The sequence below is a fragment of the Sebastes umbrosus genome, chromosome 2, assembly GCF_015220745.1.
Source record: "Sebastes umbrosus isolate fSebUmb1 chromosome 2, fSebUmb1.pri, whole genome shotgun sequence".
NCBI classification, from domain to species: Eukaryota; Metazoa; Chordata; class Actinopteri; order Perciformes; family Sebastidae; genus Sebastes; species Sebastes umbrosus.
Genome location: NC_051270.1, coordinates 19,068,632 through 19,085,657, shown reverse-complemented (window position 1 = coordinate 19,085,657; position 17,026 = coordinate 19,068,632). Strand labels below are relative to the sequence as shown.

The 17,026-nt window shown below is 41.8% G+C and overlaps 1 long non-coding RNA gene across 1 annotated transcript in view; it reads left to right on the top strand.

Moving 5' to 3' along the window:
• The window catches only part of LOC119476233, a 480,685-nt gene that overhangs the window by 329,603 nt on the left and 134,056 nt on the right, over positions 1-17,026 (top strand). The window lies entirely within an intron of this gene.

Genomic DNA, 17,026 nt, shown 5'->3' with positions numbered 1-17,026 from the left:
ATAGAGTCCAAAACATGGAACAGAAACAATCATAAACACTATTCTTCCAGCCATGCACACAAAAAACACTAAATTAACTTATGTACAGTTAGATTCACAGTATGCAACAGTTAAACCACGAAGCATTTCCACATTTCCAGACTCCAATCAACAAATTTCCCCAAAAAGGTTCACTGGGATAAGAAATAATTCAGTAAAATGTGTCCGTCTTAAAGAAAACCCAGTGTGTGTAACATCATGTTCTGCCTACCCAGAGAGAAGTGTGTCTAATTGAAGAAGACATGATGTTTGTCCTCACGATTTGGGCCGGGGCCAAACGCTGAGCATCAGGGGGCAGGGCCCCTCCAGGCCATGGAGGCTCTAAGATTACCTCCCTCTGCTAGCTTACATCTTCACTAGCTCCAAAGCCCTCCCCCTACCTCCCCTCTTTTCTCCCTCTCTCTCTACATGAGGCCAATTTGTTGTGGCAGGCGTGCGTCTCAAGGTCCAGATCTTGTTACACAAATTTAGGTTTTGCTGGAGGATTTTGGACCTGGTCCAGACCAGATAGACGAGGCAGCGTGTATCTCCGAGGAGCGTGAGGCAGAGAAGACATGATATGGGCTGTTATGTTTGATGAGATTTAATAGGGTCGCTTTGTGTGGTGTACAAACAGCATAATCTGGAGGCTATAATGTTACAAATCACTTACTAAGTGCCATCTGAAGAACATTATGCCCCTGTGTTCCACTTCATGGATCAAATAGACAAAAAAAAAGCTCTGATAATTGGGCACAAAATTACACATTTTATACAACACATGAATATTATCAATCTAAATGAAGAGTTATTCATATTGTCATTTCAGCTGCTGTTCACGTCAGTTCTCTTCATGACAGTCCCGTGGTGCGTCTTTTCCACACAGTCAGGCTCGTCCCACCAAGACCACAGAACCAGGATTAGTTTAGAGAATACTCATCCTTTCCTGGATGAAATCCTGCTACAATCTCTAACACGGGAAGCAGTGGCCATGGGTTTTGTGCTCAAGAGGAAGAGAGGCTTGTGTGGTTTACACAGCGCTGCTTTTATCTCCCCTTTTGTTGTTTTAGGGATTGGTTGGTTGATGAGGGTAAGCTAGGGGTGAAGTGTTGGACAGGGATGTCCGGCAGTGATAACCATCTCTAGGCAGTATATTGCAAGTTTGATGATGGCACTGAGGTCATTACAGATGAGATAACATTTGTCTTTCATAGTTCAAGCAGTTCATGTAGGCTACACTGTGTTCTCATCTGCTTTTCTAACAATAGAAGTAAAGATTTAAAGAATCAAATTATGAATGCCCACATATTTTATACAGTCTGTGACGCCTACACAAAAATGTTTTACTGCATTATGGTAAAGTTCTAAATTGGGGGCAACCTTTGGGTCTGAAAATTGACGCCAATGCGGAAGTGCTTTAAACTTGCATTATTTCTATTTCCAGCAGGGGGCGACTCCTCTGGTTGCAAAGAAGTCTGTTTGTGTAGAAGTCTATGAGAAAATGAGCCTACTTCTCACTTGATTTATTACCTCAGTAAACATTGTAAACATGAGTTTATGGTCTCAATTGCTAGTTTCAAGTCTTCTTCAATACAGAGTAAAATAGACCATAAAGCAGGGTTTGCTTTAGGGCGTGGCTACCTTGTGATTGACAGGTCGCTACCACGGTGTTTTCCGCTCTGGGAGTTGTCCGTGTTTTCGTCTTACAACTTTAACCCTTTCACAGTGTGTTTCCAGTTCATGAAAGTTAATTGTAACATTTTGGTCGCATAAAGATATCTTATTCAGCATTCGGTTGTGCTTAGCTCCACCCTCTCGTGTCACTTCTGGTTGCAAAAAAAACCCAAGATGGTGACGGCCAAAATGCCAATTCAAGGCTTCAAAACGGCAGTGCACAAACCAATGGGTGACGTCACGGTGACAACGTCCACTTCTTATACACAGTGCAGTCTATGGGCATGACCTACAGTATATTAGACAAACAATATTTGATATTCCTTTTATGTCCTTTTAGGTTTTGATAAAACCAAAATCAGTTTTCTTTCGATATTTTTTTAAAGTTATCACACAATCCATGGCAAATTATGCACTAGAGTTGATCATTTTAAAGACAATCAAACAATAAAAATAAAGACAAAGTGAATATTGAGACCATGCAGTTTATCAAGAATTCTTGATAGATCAGTGTCATACTGTATAGATACACCTTTAATAATAATATAATATTAAGAGAGGTTTTCAGCTCCAGTGATTGGTCAAGGAGAACGGAACAATACATCCCTCATTTATCTATATATTATATCATAGTCCTCAGTGTCAACGGGAAGTCCAACAGTCTCCGTTCCTCTCCTACAGAACAGTGGGCAGCGAGGCTGAGAACAGAGGGCAGAGAGAGGCCTTTAGAAAGTAAACAGACACAGAATTGAAGAAACAAGGAAGAGGCAGGCATCTGAAACATGTGGGCATTATGGGAATGTCGGATTGGACGGACAAAGGCTAACTGTGATGGCTGGAAAGTATGGATCTGTCCCTCCTTGTTTAGAAAGCATTACACGATTATGACCCAAGTCACTTTCCCACAGACCTTAGGTGAAAAGTTGTGAGCCCGTTTCACTGACAGGCCTCTCAGTGTGCAGGCGGAGAATAGGAAGACATGTTGGTAAACTGGGCGTCCATTGTGAATGAACTTGCTGTCTGAATGGTGATCAGCTCAGTCATAGAAACACTTTTTCTTTCACTTCTTCAGGCTATATCAAATTCTTTCATGTAAATGCAGCCTGTGGCCTGACATAAACCAGTCGTGCAGCGTCATGTAAGCTGTATTTGAAGACCGCGCTGGGATGCAGAGTAAAAGAAGCATGAAAGTCTGCTGAAAACGTGACATATCACTGTCATTAACAGCATTATCATGCTGGACTATGGTTATAATGCTGTTACACTGGCTGACAAGCAGAGGATTTAAAGAGAGCTGTATTTCTCTGCCAGACTCTTAAACATCTCATTTTCCATTAACATGAGACCTAGAGCAGCGTGTGTCACAGAAGGACATAAATCTCCTGTTTCCCTTCCCCCTCCCTGGTCCCGCACAGTGTGGAGGCAGAGAATACAATCCAGCCGGAGCAGCTCTCTGTCCAACCCTACAGTGTGCTGCTGCTGCTGAACAAGAAAGTTACAGCAACTAAAATATTTCATCAGTTCACACACATCATATCCTTGTGTTCCCTCTGTTTGAAAACATTTTGAATTCAGTCATAGGTCCATTCTCACAATCAAAATCATGTCCAGTCCCCAAATCTTAGTGTGTACCTCCAGAGAAGGCCCCAGTGCTCCATCCCCAGTCCCAGCCACAGCAAAGCAGTCATTAGCCGCTCATCCCCTTGCGAAAGGGCCTCACAAAAGCAGTGATGGATGACTCCTCTCAGTCGTCTCTCCTGTGGCAGAAAGGGAGCACGCTGCTCCACCGAAGACCCCGCTGCCTGCTGTCTAATCTGCTCAAGAGATGACATGCAATCAGCTCAGAGAGAGCCCATTTAAAGCACTATCCTGTGCTCTTTAAGGGGTATCGGAGACTGGCAAATGGTCGTCCTGGGCCTTTTTAATGGGTGTCTAGTTCTATGCTCTCACGGGGACACCGAGCACACTGAAGAGTTGGAGAAGGAGATTCCTGGGGGTCTATTCAAGTTCTGGTCAAAGACCGACTTCCATGTTTCTAATTTTAAACAGATCTGAAGGGATCCTCTAGGGATGAGATGAAGATTGTGGAGTGATAAAGAGGGAGACTGAGATCAGAGAGTGATATCCTCCTGATACCACTACCCCCTCTCTCCCTCACACACACACACACATACACAGACATTTCAGTTCACTTTCCATTATCATTTGTGTTTCAAAGCTGTCATACAGTAAATATTTCAGTCTTTATTATTTGTGTACACAAGTCCATCTGTCTGCCTTTCTGTGAAGCCCCGTGGACTACGGGTTTGTGCTTCTACCAACCAGAAAAACTCATTTCAAGCTGAACTTTCTTACCTTTTGCATTTTGGGCAGCACCTGTTCCCATACCAGATGTACTGTGCTGTTCTCAAGATAATACAGCTACTAAACAGCTGTTGTTAACAGATAAAACTATCAAATTCACATTATTGATTTGACAACAACAGATGTGCTTAATGCTTATTTTCTATGTTTAATTTCTTGACAACATAGATTGTAAATCTGTTGCTGTTCTGTAGCTAACACTAAAGTTTTGGATGTCCAGCATTTCACTCCAATATTTAACTGAACCAAACAGACACATGGATACAGAGCAGCCTGTGTGCTGTTACGTTGTATGTATGTGACAATCGTCAGCCCTGGAACAATTTTAACACTTAAACCGTATAAAATTTCCCAGTGTTCCAAAATGGAAAAGATAAAATCACTGTCACCACTTTAGCAAAATTGTCTCCCCATTTGAGATAGATGGCTTGTCTTGTTAGTCATGAACTTATTGCCTGGGGGCAATACCAATATGGTGCATCAGTGAACCTCCTATGACTCTTAGAGCACGTAGAGAATGTGTCTTCGGGGCAATTTGATTTTTGAGCCTCCAACAGGGAATTAAAAGAATAAAATAAAAACCTTCCTAAAATTCCTTAATATTGCAATTTGCAGTGGTCAATGGGACTGCACCCCATAGACTGTATAAAACATGGACGTAGTCTCCATGACGTCACCCATAGGTTTCTGAAGAGCTGTTGTGGAGCTCAAAGTGGGCGGCTCCAGCCGTTGCCATCTTGGCAGTGACGGCACAGCCTCACTCCCGGCTAATCAAAAATGGACAAAGAGGTGGATTGTTGGTGGAGCTGAGGTGGGCCGGGTGGCACAGCAGAGCAGACAGTTGGCAGCTAGCGACCTGGTACAGCACCCACCTGTCACTCACAGCGGCCATGCCGTCAATACTGCCTAACTTTAAGACGGGTGAATATATAAAAATTCACCCCCGTACAGTTGTCCGTTGACCGTTCTTTTATTGTACCAGGCTGTAAACATGTTTATTTCTGCTGTAAAGTTGGACATATTACGGGGATCTATGGGGATTGACTCGCTTTTGGAGCCAGCCAACCCAGTGGCTATTTGACGAACTGCAGTTTTTGGCACTTCTTTGTTGGCTTCATTTCTCAGCGGAGGTTGCCGCACCCCTGGAACTAAAACCACAACTTGTGTATTTGCTTAGTATAATATTTTTATATTTTAAAGTTTTAGTTAAAGGTTTTTTTATTCTATACCTCTCTGATGTGACAAGTCATACATACATGTACATTTATATAATCATAAAAATTTTTTTATCAGTTTTAACATTCCTCCTGACTCATTCATTCCCATTCAGTTCAAACTTCAGTCAGGTGAACAACAGGTTCATAAACAGCTACTTGTCTGTTACGTCTGTTCAGCCTTATTAGTTAATGCTGCTCATGCTAACAATGGAGTTTGTTTTATCAAAACCACAGTTGTGGGTGCTTGATCAGTTATTGCCTCGACTTTAGTTCCCAGCAATACTTTATGCTTTTCGAAAGGTGCTTTTTATCGGTTAGTTAATTTTGTTTAGTTAAGTCTATTTTCCCAGGCTTCTTGTCCATCTCAAGCTTTATGCGTCCCCCGCCTTACTGACACACTGACCTACGAATGCACACACACATTATTTGGTCATTAAGTGTATTCTCATTAGTGGTGAATGGGTCTTGATTAGGGGCAAGTTCACACAATCCATCTGATGGCTATCCACAGGGACCGGAGGAGAGGAGGGAGGCAGGAGAGCACCAGCCAGTCAATTAGATAGCCTTTAGAGCTGGATGGTTCTGCTGAGGGGGTCACATTTGGACACTTCTGCCTCCCATTGCAGATTTCCTCCCTCCCACAGGCGCATATATCCTTCACTCTCAGAGCATAAGCACCTACACTTCAACAATCCTCTGTGGCACATTCTGTGCTGTGGCAGAAAACACACAGGGTACAAGGTCACAGAAGTCAGGAGGCATTAACTGGCTGTGACACAAGTATGTTCCTGTATTTTTTACTTGCACAGGTACTACTGGGATATGCTGTAATATTACAAACAACACAGAGCCTCAAAGTTTGTGCTCCGCTATGGTTTTAGACCTTTAGACCAGGATGCACCGACCTTTGCTCTCTCACAGTGATAACACGGTAGTGTATTTAGGGCTGTCAAACCATTAAAATATTTTATCGAGATTAATCGTATGATTGTCCAGAGTTAATCGCAAATTAGTCACACATTTTTTATCTGTTCAAAATGTACCTTGAAGGGAGATTTTTCAAGTATTTAATACTCTTATCAACATGAGAGTGGGCAAATATGCTTGCTTTATGCAAATGTATGTATATATGTATTATTAGGAATCAATTAACAACACAAAACAATGACAAATATTGTCCAGGAACCCTCACAGGTACTGCATTTACCATAAAAAAATTAATATGCTCAAATCACAACATGTGAAACTGAACCCCAACAGGCAACAACAGCTGTCAGTGTGTCAGTGTGCTGACTTGACTATGACTTGCCCAAAACTGCATGTGATTATCATAAAGTGGGCATGTCTGTAAAGGGGAGACTCGTGGGTACCCATAGAACCCATTTTCATTCACATATCTTGAGGTCAGAGGTCAAAGGACCCCTTTGAAAATGGCCATGCCAGTTTTTCCTCACCAAAACTTAAAGCACGTTTGGAGGGTTATTTAACCTCCTTTGCGACAAGCTAGTGTGACACTAACGGATTCCTTAGGTCCTCTAGTTTCACATGATGTCAGTATCTTCACTGTAGCTGTAAAATAACGCAAGTTGCGTTAAATAAATTAGTGGTGTTTAAACAAATTTGTGTTAACACGTTATTATCAGCTTAACTTTGACAGCCCTAGTATTTTTATAATCTATCTACTTATTATTTTACACAGTGAGCAAAAAAAAAAAAAAATCAAGATGCTTTAGATTCATCATAGTGTCACAACTTCATGCATTTCTTAGGTATTTTTCCTATATGCCTTCAGACTAAGAAAAGAGAACACAAAGTAAGTGGGAAAACATTTTATACAACATATAAAATGAACTAAGTAAAAACTACTGTAAATGGAAGCCGGTGTCCGAACTTATATGAGGTGTTGGTTGAATGGAAACAAGACAGCGATGCAGTTGAAAGCGGAGCGAAAGGTTCGGAAAATGTGCAGCTGGCTCCAGCTTATCCTGAGGTGACTCCAGACCCAAACGGCATTCTCAGATGTCTGGACTGGACGTGAGGCTTGGGGCCCAGCCAGTACCCATCACCAGACACTGCCGCTGGGCACGGAGCATAAAGGCTCCACTCTGGACTCTGAGCTTCACAGACAGCCGTAAGTAAGCAGGCGAGTTTTTGGTGTCTGCCAGCAAGCGGCATGGAATGGATGAAGGAAAAGTAGAGGGGTTAATAGGGGCGGAGGAGGAAACAGAATAACATCAATAGATGGAGTAGTAGTAGTTGCATTCAGGCTGTTGTGGGTATGAATAGCGAGTATACAACTCACCCTTCAGCTGCGCCAAAAGTTGATTCTACCATAAATAAATAAAGGAAAGGCAATACCTGAGTTGAAATAAGCAGAACATGAGACATGACAAGCATAGGGGTGATCAACATGAAATGAAGAAAGACAGAGTGGGTGTGTGAATTGAAAAATAGATGTAGACATAGCGGAGAGGCAGAGAGCGACAGGGCGCTGGCTAGGCCATGTCCCGCTGAGAAATCTCCAAACCACTGCGTCTCCAGAGGAAAATGTTTTCACCATCCTCTAAGTGCCCATTAACTGTCTATTCCCATTCCAGCCGCGCTCCGCAGCATGCTCCGGCACAGTGGGAGCTGTGGCCGGAGCCGCCCACGGTATTCCAGGGAGGCCAGGAGACGAGCTGAGGGCTTATAGGGAAGCAGAGAAGGGTAGAAAGCTGTGCAGACTTCCTGGTGCGTAAAGACATGTAGGTCAGTCCTTATGCACACCGTGCACAGAGATCTCATAAACAGATGTGCACCCCAGCTAATATTCCCTTCTGCTCTTTTGGTTTTAAATTAGGATGTTAATGCATTCATCATCTGTTTGTTGTACTTTTCTGTTCTTTCTGTCTCTTCTAAATAGATATAGGGGAATAAAAAGTGTTGTCATGGGTGGCAGGGCAAGTTGCCAAAACTATTTACAAGTATTAGTAGCTTATTTACTTCCTGGCATTTCCGTCATAGATTTGAACATCTGAGGGTTAGAGAGATTGCACCCCAATTAGGGTCTGATAACTAATCAATAGCTGCATATTCTGCGAGCAGGAAGTAAACGATTAGGCCCCTGGGAAAGGCAGTTCAAATTACACCGCTGTCAATGCTGAGAGGGAAGAGAGGAAGACAGAGGAAGAGGGGTAGGAAGGGCACAGAGATACGGACGAAGGATTATGAAGTTTGCCTGCGTTGCTGCTATTTTTTTTCTTTTTAAGATAATGCGTCAAAGTCGACTGTTCGTTCACGATCTTTAAATGGTACAACTCAGAACTTCAACCCCCCCCCCCCCAACCCTTCTCCATCAAAAATAAAGGAAAGAAAGTCAAGCATAGTGGAAGAGTGGAGGAAATGAGTAACGCCTTGTCACTACAGTAGTTTGCTGTAGGGGGTGATCCATACCTCCCAGGCTGAATAATGTGGCGCGCAGAGTGAATAACTGGTAGAAGGAGGCTGTTCCTACAACAGCCGGCGCAGCCAGACACAGACCACGGACAAGGACACCACAAGTGGAAACAGGAAGAACCACTGCAACCCCTCCAGCCCCATGCCTTTATTTATGCATTTATTGTACCATGCTAAAACCACAAATATGAAGGAAAATATGCAAAGTGATGCCAGTATAGGTCTATTTTTAAGTGCTATCCTTTACCATTAGTGTTGAGCTTTCTTACATTTATTCATATCTATATATTTTCTCAGAACCGTTTTTATTTGGCACCTAATTCTCTTAGGGCTTGATTAACTTCTGCCTATGCACCAAAACGACCGGTTCATATTTATAATTAAACTATGGAAATAACAGCAAATTCTGATATTCAAATGAGAATGACTCTTCGTGGTAACAAGAAGGAAACCTCTTTAGATATTCACATCTATAAACCTTTCCTTTAAAGTATTATAAGTAGTAATCCCTTGATTTTATCTCGCTCTTTTGTCTTTTTTTCTTCTGCTGTTCGAATGTCATCTCCAAGCCGATCAATAGTTTAAGGAATCATTCAAAGCCATTCTTTATCAAAGCTCTGGAGCACGGTGTAGGCCGTCCTCAATGTGTGGATAGATTAGTCCTGTCTTCTTCGGCTCTCAATCAAACTGGTGAGACGGGGCCAGTCCAGTGTCAAACTGGGTGGATCAAAGGGGAACATTTCAAAGAACAATGTGGAAAAAGAAGTGTGAATTAGCATTGGAAAAGACATTCATTTTGTACAATAATCACAGATGCTATTTTTAATCAACATTATACTGTCAGTTTATCATGTGAACTGCTGAAAGGCCTAATAGGATGATGTTGGTAATTGCATTGTAGGGTACAATTTATTGTCATGTTTAAAAAATACAGTAGACAGCAGTAAGTAACGTAAAGTATTTATAGAATATATTTAAATATATTTTAGCAACTTTTAGTAACAAGTAAGAGGAATTTGAAGTTTTACTTTTGCTGGAAGAACTAAGATTAAAAAAAGAAAAAAGAAAAATCGATTGATTACAGTCTTTATCCTTTGATGCAACCTAATCCAAGTCTTAGTGTGGGGATGTTGGGAGTAAAGCATCTGCATATCGAGACGTTTTGGGCTCTAGGTGCTGCTTTTTGCTATTAGTGATGCATTGCATTAATCTCTTTTGACGTCAGAGTTAATGAAATAGGTAGATAGATCTTGGACGTACTTATATCTGTGTGTGTGTGTGTGTGTGTGTGTGTGTGTGTGCACCCATGCTCATGCCTTTATGTTTGTGTGTGTGTGTGCTAGTGTGTGTGCCCTTAAACCTCTGGCTCAGTCTCGTGGTTGGTTTGTGTGAGGCCTATGGAGGAACTTAGTGAAAAGGAGCATTGTGCTGTGGGAGTGTTCTCCTGGTGGGTAAAGCTTGTAAGCCCCTCTCCTCCACAGGGGGTCTGCAGCCGAGGCTCTGAGCTGTGGTCTGGATGGCACCAGAGACCGCTCCCTTGAGACAATACCAGTAATAGTCATACTCGTTGCCCAGTGACAAGATGAGGGACGAAGGAAATATGCCGCACAGATATGATGCAAAAGAGAAAGATGTGATGGAGATGGAGAGAGACGAGAGACAAAAATTACATGTGAAGTCATGTGTATGAAAAATGGTGGGATAGTTGTGTGTGTGTGTTTTTTAATATATAATGGCACAGCTTGAATCTGTGTTTAACCCAACTCTGGGGTCTGAAAAGCGAAGCCAATGAGGAAGTGCCTTAAACTTGCATTGTTTCTAATAGCCAGCACGAAAGGCGACTCCTCTGGTTGCAAAAAGAAGTCAGATTGTATAGAAGTCTATGAGAAAATGAGTCTACTTCTCACTTGAGTTATTACCTCAGTAAACATTGTAAACACGAGTTTATGCTCTCAATTGCTAGTTTCAAGTCTTCTTCAATACAGCATGATGTTCATTTAGTAAATTATGGTCCCATTTAGAGTCAAATAGACCATAAAGCAGGGTATGCTTTAGGTTGTGGCTACCTTGTGACTGGCAGGTCGCTACCACGTCGTTGTCCAGTCTGGGAGTTGTCCGTGTTTTTGTCTTAGAAATTGAACCCTTTTACAGTGTGTTTTCAGTTCCTAAAAGTTAACTGTAACATTGTGGTCACCTAAAAATGTCTTATTCAGCATTCGTGTCACTTCTGGTTGCAAAGAACCAAGATGGTGACGGCCAAAACCCTCGAAGGCCAAAAAACTCGAGGCTTCAAATTGACAGTCCACAAACCAATGGGTGGCGTCATGGGGACTTTGTCCACTTCTTATATACAGTCTATGATTTAACCAGAGAAAATATGTTTCCTCTCATACTTATGTTTACAGTGAAGTACCTTTTCATAATTTGTTTATAAAAGCCAATGCTGTGTAATAATCAGGTTAGAGCAAAGGTCGGCTCATGTGAGGTCATGTTTTTTCCTTCAAACTATAAAACGGTCCTTACTCATAGTTTCTACTCGTCACAATGTCACCGAGTCAGAGAGAGGACGTCTGTATGTAAGCTACTATAGCGTGGATGCCTTTTATATGTAGCTGCACAGCTATATCTGGACACACTCTTATCTAGTCATACATCATCTTGTCACATCAGCAATCTAAATTTTATCTTTGCTCTAATCGCAAGTCCCCAGTAGATAGCAACAGGACAGTCAGGGATGAGTTGAGGGAGGTAATGCATTGATATAGCCCTCTGCTAAGGTCAGATATAGCACACATGAATGAGCGTGTATTTGTTTCTACCTGTGTGAAAGTTTATTTCACGCTGTAACACCGCATCCCGGTCTTTGCCACGCCTGTGGCTTGTATGATGATAAATTCAGTGCAGGTGTCATCCCGGTTACAGTAGGTGAGGATGGATGGTCTGCAGAGGATGGCAATCCATCACCATCGCATCGGGATTTCAGGAATCTGTTCCTGATCACACCCCACAGCGGGGGCCGCGTGGTAACGACCCCTCTCAGTGCGACACCACAGGAAATCGATACCAGGCACTCAAGGTCAATGTACTGTTGGAAAACTACTTAAGCCCTGACGGATGGAGAGCCCGTGTGCAGATGAGACAAGCCATTGACAGCTCCTCCTCCACCCATACTCAAAAAATACACGCACGTGCAGGCTTAAACAAATATTTGTGTCCTTTAAGGTTAGACGTTTCCTTGTCTGTCTCCCCCCTAGCTATCTCTGTTCTCTCTAATCGGAATTCATCTTTTGTAATTTGAGATAGCACATAATGGCCAACCAATGGGATGCCATCATATCAAATTCAAAGTGACACAAAAAAGACCAAATTTATAACTGTATCTACCAATTTTGCTCATATAGTATTCTATGATTTAGCATTTGTTTTTTAAAACATAATTCCATCTGGATATTGTGTTGATGTTGGGAAGGGTGGTTATTTTGTTTTGTTTTGCCCTAACCAATCGGGAGCGAGTGAATGTTCTGTCCAACCTGATGTCATTTTCATTTGACATGGAAGCGGCGGTAGTAGTTACAAGGAGCCGTTAGCTTACAGGAACAATGTAACATTTGGGGGGATCTATTAACAGAACTATGTTTTCATGAGTGTATAATCACCTGAAACTAAGAATCGTTGTGTTTTTGTTAGCATAGAATGAGCTCTTCGTATCTACATAGGTAGCGGGTCCTCTTCACGGAGTCCGTCATGTTGCTCCGCCATGTTTCTACAGTAGCCCAGAACGGATAAACCAACACTGGCTCTAGAGAGAGCCTTTCATGTTTTTACATAACCTGAAGGCCACCGTAGTTCTCCAACACGCCTGTGAAACTGCAGTAACAAGTGCAAATCTTTGTTACTGCCAGATACCATCTAACTTCCATTGCTCCTGAAGTAGAGTTATTATGGTAAGGATGATCTCTGAGCGAGGCAAACAACATTACCACAGTCTTGGAAAGGGAAGAGTGAGCGAAGGGGTACTCAGTTGGTTGCAAACTGCAACCACAACACTAGATGCCACCAAATCCACCAAAACGTTTTTCACGTTGATCAAAATATGCTAATTTAAGAGTTGCTATTTCTGTAAATCATTTAACAACAAACTATACAGCTGCATTGATCTCATCTGCACACATTTGTTTGAAGCTATTTTTCAAGGACAAAGCTCAGTTGCTAGCTATCTATTTTACAAATATAAGCAATATACACCAATAGAAAACGCTGAACATGTGTCAAACAAAATAGACTTAGAGCTATTACTTTCATTACTTTCTGTGGGCTGCAGGAAAGTGAAAATGAGCCCTACACAATCGATCCACCATGCTGTCTGCCTTGAGGAAGACAGAGCCATACTTCCTGTTTCCTCACTACCTAAAGAGAGGACAGAGCTACTTCTTATTTCCTGCAATCTTGAAGTATAAAAATAACAACTTAAACCCAACAAAGTCCCATTAATTAAAATGTAACCTTTTTTCATTTTAGTTAACGTATTTTCTTGACTTTTATCAAATAACAGAGAATGCAGGTTAGAATATACTTCAGACATGTTGACCTAATTTTTCAATGACCTTTTCAATGTCCTGACCTCTACAGTAACTCCCGATTGAGAATGACACATATCAAGAAATCAAAAGTTGAAGGACATTAAAGCATGTTTTGTTACACGTCTTGGTTTTTTCCTCATAAAACATCAGATTAAGAGTTATTCCATGAGTAGCCACCCATTTTTCATTCCTGCAAGAATGTTATTCTGCTTTGTAAAGATTGTATAAATGACTCTGCTGCTGTCGCTTCTCAATCTCTTACCATAATAATATCTGCATGTGTGCATGCACATGTGAATCTCTTTTCGTTTGCTTATGTGTGTTACAGCTATCTGTTATAGATACCATGAATTAAGAGACTAACATTTTGGGTGAATTACTGGGTTTGTCTCAGCGTTGGCAGATACCGTGTAGCCACAAACCCAGAAGTGGTGGAGCTGTCCTTTCTTTTTCCAACCTCCTCTTTAGGTTGCCCTCTTTTGCGTCACGTTTGCATTAGATTTCCAGCCGCTGGTGTAACACAAATCCATCACTGCTATTCTCTACCAGCAAGGTCACTTGGAAACCCATGCACTCTTCAGTACAGCTAGATATATCTTGTCCATTGGAATTTCCATTTTTTTTAAAACCAAATTAGTATATTTCCGCACAATACTCATTATTTATCACAAACAAAGCAACATCAAATTGCCTGGTTTGATTCCTGGAGGGTGTCCTAGTCCCTCCCTACACTTAAACATACCAATACCTACCAACTCTTACATGAGTACACTGCATCAGACAGCACCTGCCCCACTCAAGTGTCTCTAAGCACTGTCCTATAGCTAATACTAGCTCTCCCCTCCCAATGAATTAGAATAAACAACACCGTTTTTTCAAGATCCAGTACTCGGTTGGTTTTCAGAAACATTTCTACCCCACCCCAAAGTGTTCATATTCAAGACTATCTGTCACACTAGATTCTTTGTAAGATTGACATTAATTTGCAGAGCACACAATCCATTGCTGAAACCACAACTGCCATAAAGAACAATGAAATTAATAAAAATGGAAAACCTTTCTTTCACTTTGTTTCCTGAGCTTGAGGAGACAGAAATCAGAAATGGAGCAATACAAGAGTGAGGATTGTCTCAAGTATTTGTGTCATAAACAGATTCTGCTCTTCATCTAACTATAAAGCGAGGAATCTCTTTCTGTCTGTGTGTTATTCGCATATCTCGAGAACCATTCATCCACGTCACACTTGAAGGGTGTATTGCTGGGGACTCAAGGCCGCGCAGTTTCAAGTTTGGTGCAATTTGGACACGCAACACGTTCAGTATTAATAATCTTTGAAACTTTGAATTAACAAGCACACAGCATTATGCAGGGGCGGGGCTTCAGGGCTCCTGGAGACTGAAATGAACAAACTGTCATCTGCTACGACCGGGCACGAGCCCCCGACAACGCTGCAAGCAGCAATACCGGGAGGCTACCAGGAGCCAAACAATCGTCCCGTTCTGAACGGGCACGCGCTCCGAACAGCCACGGCTCATTGACTGCTGTTCACTTTACAACCGGACTCTTCCTCACTTCCCTGGAGTCAACACAGCCTGATAGCCAAATGGAAGCAGAATCAAACCAGAGTGTATTTCACCGGTCTGACCCCCGTTAGTAGACTGTATTTCACCGGTGTCAGACTTGATGCTAACTTAAAACACTAATAACGATACCACCAGCAAAACACCTCCACTAATTAAATCCATGCTCTCCAAGGTAGTTATGTCAAAGCAAGGGACTAATACGCCTATTTGGAAATGACCTCCGCTAAGTGTATTTCATCGGAGTTTCTGACTGTGAGAAACCGACTTAGGTTTTTTTTTTTCCCATGAACGAGAATGTATTTCACTGGAATTTCTGACTGTGAGTAACCACGACTTGGGCGTGTGATGCAGCTATGTTATGGCAGGTGTGTTGCTCAGAACCCAAGGAAGCACAGTGTTGAGTGTGAAGTTGTTTGTAGGATCGGTTCTTGAGAAAGCTGCAAGCAGCAACACCACAGGCCGAGCATACAGCCCGTTCTGAACAGGCATGTTTTCAACGGGCACAGCCCTAGTTTACTCAATGACAGACATTCCACAAGGCCACAAGGTACTTTCACTGAGGTTACATGTAAGCTGTACACGAAGATACCAGAGATCTACATCCTGTGTAGCAGTAACAAAAGGTTTTCATGAGAAGACCTCAAGAAAAAGTCCAGATTCATTGAGAAGCTGAGAACAGGTCTGTTTTCCTCTCACAGGAAATCCACAGAGAGGCATTTCGAGTAAGATACAAAGGGCTTTTCAGTGTAGTACATAGCAGCCTTCCTGATAAAAGTTGTGAAGTATGTGTGCTGGATATGGTAAAACAAAAAAAAACTTCACAGAAGCACTTCTGCATGCTTTGATGTCTATTTTTCCTCAAGCCAGGGTAAATTCTTATCACACTTATAAATGTGTGTGATACCCTCTATGATGAAGGGATTTGAAAAAAAATGTCTAATAGCAACATTATAGCAGGCAGGGCACTAGTATAAATTGTAATAGATGACCTCATGCCCTTCTGATACTCAATGTACTGCTTCAATTAGGGAGGTACTGCATCAGCATGATGAAGCAGATTTACCAGCAATGAATTCATAGTCTTTGTGAAGGCAGCTGTTTTCATTCCCTTGATTTATGTTACCATGCATGTTTTCTCATTTATAAACATGTATGGAATACAATCACAGATAATGACAAATATAAAATCGTCATTCAATCCTTTTGGCGAACCTATTTAGTCATTTAGTAACTGATTTTACCCAAAATCTCTCTGAGGATTTCTCAAGTTACGTGCAATTTTAACATCGTTTTTTGTGTGTCACCTTAAACTGCCGAAGCAAATGAAAGTTCCTAAACACATTATATTTGGGTGGCAAACTAAATCCGCAGGCTACACACGAGCACATCACAAAATGGTGCAAAGGTGATCAATCATGATCATTAAGATAGCAGTAAATAACATAAGATATAAACAGTACAGTATACACGGTATAAGTATAGTGGCAATCCTTCATTGTATATTTAAGCACCTTCTGTTATTTTCACAATGCAGTGCACGCATGAGGATGTAAAGGGACAGTCACACACACACACACACACACACACACGCACACACACACAGGAAATGAATGTAGACAGTTGTGTTGTGAGCTTCCCACACCCACACAACACACATTGTGAATATTGCCTTCATCTACATAATGGATTATGTGGGTCACCATAGAGGTGGTCTATTTTTCTTACTCCAGCTCATCTGTGTGCCTTATTCTTTTTATACCTGCAAATAATTAGTGTATCTCGACAGCACAACACATTTGTGTTAGCTGCATTCTTCCCGCTAACCTATTTAAAGTATGAAGTCCCTCACACCTAGAGCAACCAACTCTGCATTTAACAAACAATCAGGATGCACTGCCTTCCAATATTTCCCCTCTCTGTGCCGTACTGCACCGAGAAGGCTAATACATTGAGGATGTTTATCTTTCTGCCTGTTGGAAGGATGATTTGCGTGCAGTTTGTTGGAGCAAACCACACAGGTTCAAGCCAACAGTAGCATCGCCAGGCAGGAAGGAGAGTGAAGAAGTCAAGCAACAGGAGAGAGAGAGCTCGGAAAATCTAAATAAACACCCATCGGTGAACTAACGGGAACAGGCCAGGATCCAGAGTAACAGAG